This window comes from Kogia breviceps, chromosome 4 (genome assembly GCF_026419965.1).
Source record: "Kogia breviceps isolate mKogBre1 chromosome 4, mKogBre1 haplotype 1, whole genome shotgun sequence".
Lineage (NCBI taxonomy): Eukaryota > Metazoa > Chordata > Mammalia > Artiodactyla > Physeteridae > Kogia > Kogia breviceps.
Window position 1 is genome coordinate 79,368,415 of NC_081313.1, and position 3,440 is coordinate 79,371,854.

Sequence of the window (3,440 nt, forward strand, 5' to 3'; positions counted from 1 at the left end):
CCCTTTCTCTTCTTTGTTAGAAAAGCTTCCAGTGATCAGCTTTGGACTTGGCCCCGCCTCTGCGCATAGGTTACCCAAGGGCTTCTGCTCTTTGCTCAGACAGGATGGGGTTAAAGGAGCAGCTGATTCGGGGTCTCTGGCTCATTCAAGCCAGGGGGATGGAGGGGTACGGATGCAGTGCGAGCCTGCAGCGGCAGAGGCCAGCATAACGTTGCACCAGCCTGAGGTGCGCCGTGTGTTCTCCTGGGGAAGTTGTCACTGGATCACGGGACCCTGGCAGTGGCAGGCTGCATAGGCTCCCGGGAGGGGAGGTGTGGAGAGTGACCTGTGCTCGCACACAGGCTTCTTGGTGGCAGCAGCAACAGCCTTAGTGTCTCATGCCCGTCTCTGGTGTCCGCGCTGATAGCCGCGGCTTGCGCCCGTTTCTGGAGCTCCTTTAAGCTGCGCGCTTAATCCCCTCTCCTCGCGCCCTAGGAAGCAAAGAGGGAAGAAAAGGTCTCTTGCCTCTTTGGCAGCTCCAGACTTCTCCCGGACTCCCTCCCGGCTAGCCGTGGTGCACTAGCCCCTTCAGACTGTGTTCACGCCGCCAACCCCAGTCCTCTCCCTGGGATCCAACCTCCAAAGCCCGAGCCTCACCTCCCAGCCCCCGCTCGTCCCGGTAGGTGAGCAGACAAGCCTCTCAGGCTGGTGAGTGCTGGTCAGCACTGAACCTCTGCGGGAATCTCTCCACTTTGCCCTCCGCACCCGTTACTGCATTCTCCTCCATGGCTCCGAAGCTTCCCCCTCTGCCACCCGCAGTCTCCACCCGTGAAGGGGCTTCTAGTGTGTGGGAACCTTTCCTCCTTCATGGCTGCCTCCCACTGGTGCAGGTCCTGTCCCTAGTCTTTTGTCTCTGTTTATTCTTTTATCTTTTGCCCTACCCAGGTACATGGGGAGTTTCTTGCCTTTTGGGAGGTCTGAGGTCTTCTGCTAGCGTTCAATGGGTGTTTTGTAGGAGTTGTTCCACGTGTAGATGTATTTCTGATGTATCTGTGAGGAGGAAGGTGATCTCCGCGTCTTACTCTTCCGCCATCTTCTCTCTGTCTCTCTACCATATTTTTTATACTAGTCTGTTTATGTCCTCCTTGAAATTGTGTTTTGTAACTTTGTGTCACTATACTCTCCATCTTCCTCATGCCTCACTGAAGTGTTTTCTTTTTCTTATCTAATCACTCCTTCTACTCTGCCTCCTCTATCACTAGCCGCACAACTACCATCTTCTTGCCTTACTTTGCCGTAAATGTTAGGATGGCCCAGAGTTCATTCCTGAGCTCTCTTCTCTTTTCTATGACCTTTTATTATACAATGACCTCCAGATTTTTATCTCTATCCCTGACTTCATATCAAATTCCAGACATATATATCCCTGCCTTCTTTATGTAGTCATATCTTTTCCCTATCAAATAGGCATATAAGGGATATTCCCTAGCTCTAAGAAGGAGTATTATTCCCTCAGTCTTCCAGATCTCAATAAGAGGCACCATAAAATTTCTCAAGCCAAAAATCAAAAAGTTATCATTCTGCTCTCTTCTTTATCAATTTAATCCAGTTCATCAGTAAGGCCTGCTGGCTCTACTTCCAAATTTATCTTTTATCATACATTTTTCACCAAAGCCTCTTGCCATCTCCCTTACTGAGCCCTTCCTGAATTCCTTCCTGAATTGCGGCAATAACCTTCAAAATACTCCCTCTGATACTTTTTCCTGCTAAATCTCTCCAAATACAATCAGAGTGATCATTTTAAAAAATAAATCAGGTAATGTAACTGCCCCACTTAAAACTCTCCAGTGTCCTCCCGTTGCATTTAGAATGAAATCCAAATGTTTTACAGTTCTCACACTTCCCTCTCTCACCTCAAGTCTTAACACTCTCCCATTAAATCAATTTGTTCAATAACACTGCATTTCTCTCTTTTCTAAATCACACCACAGGGACTTTGAACTTGCTTTGTCTCATTACTGGAATATTTTGCCCAGATCATCACATAGTTGAAAGGTTCTCTCATCACCTCTGCAGAGTACATTCTAGTAAATGTTGTCTGTCCTACTGCAGTCTGATTTCTCTGTATTATTTCTCCCTCACCTCTTCCTTCTTCCCTTCTTCCCTCCCTCCCTCCCTCCCTCCTTCCCTCTCTCTCTCTCTCTCTCTCTCTCTCTCTCTCTCTCTCTCTCTCCTTCTTTTGGCATGTAGGTTTGGTTGTTTTTTAATTAGGGAACAGGCCTTTTTTTTTGCCTTGTCCAACAACGTGTAGAGTAGGTGCTCAGTAAATATTCACTGAACAAACAGGTCCACAAAGTTATAAGGGAGTCTGTGATCCAATAATAGGTGGGCCAGTTTAACACAACCCATAAGCCAAATCTGGCCACCATCTATTTTGACAGGTAAAATTTTATTGAAACACAATCATATCCACTTGCTTACAAATTGTCTATGGTGGCTTTTGCACTACAGCAGCAGAACTGAGTAGGTACAACTGAGACCATAAAGCCCACAAAGCTGTAAACATTCACTATCTGGCTCTTTACAGAAAGTTTGCTGACCCCTGCAATAATATATGCCAGGTCAAGTTGCCATTCAAATTAAAAGGAACAGGCAGACATTAACCTAAATAATACTGAGGGAACTAAAGTTGTGTGCCCCTCCTAGAGGTGGAGGGGGTACTACTACTTGAGAAAAAATTCAGCTAAACAAAATGATGCAAAGTAGAGAACTCCAGAATTAGAGAAGCTAAGGTAAAAGTTTTTGTGGGCAATTTGAAGCTTTTTAAAAATAAAGCTAAGATTAAACACTATAGCACCTTTATTAACAGAACAAAAAATTTAGTAAGGGCAACAAACCTTGATAACATGAACAACAATAATCAGGGAGGGAAATAGGATTAAGTCTAAGTATACTCTTCTCCTCAGTAATAATCACAGTAAGTTGACAAGGTTGCCAAGATGATTCAGTAGAAAAAAAATTACCTCCTGGGCTCTTTACATAACATTTTAGTTGTTCGGCAGCACATATACTAAAATTAGAATGATACAGAGAAGATTAGCATGGGCCCTGCACAAGGATGACATGCAAATTCATGAAGTGTTTCTTATTTTTAAAATATAACTAGGAAACTAGAAGAAGCTGCTGATGAATCTGAATCTGGATCCTATAGAGCTTCTCCTCTAGGATCTACTGATGAGTCAAATCTATATCAAGATCTAGTTTTGAAAACATACAAGAATATGTACGGATTTTGAAGAAAAATGATACGATATGAAAGATAAATAGTAAAAATTTACCTCCTGGGCTCTTTACATAACATTTTAGTTGTTTCCCATTAAACATGACGTGAAAATCTTCATTAAAGGAAAATACTTTTGTATTATAATTTAAAAAAAGAAAATGAGAAGATGACTCACAGA

The 3,440-nt window shown here is 43.6% G+C and overlaps 1 non-coding gene across 1 annotated transcript; it reads left to right on the forward strand.

Moving 5' to 3' along the window:
• Positions 1–3,029: 3,029 nt before the first annotated feature.
• LOC131756446 (U6 spliceosomal RNA) lies at positions 3,030–3,132 on the forward strand. The gene has a single exon (XR_009335629.1). It is a non-coding gene; the product is annotated as a U6 spliceosomal RNA (small nuclear RNA).
• The last annotated feature ends 308 nt before the right edge of the window (positions 3,133–3,440 follow it).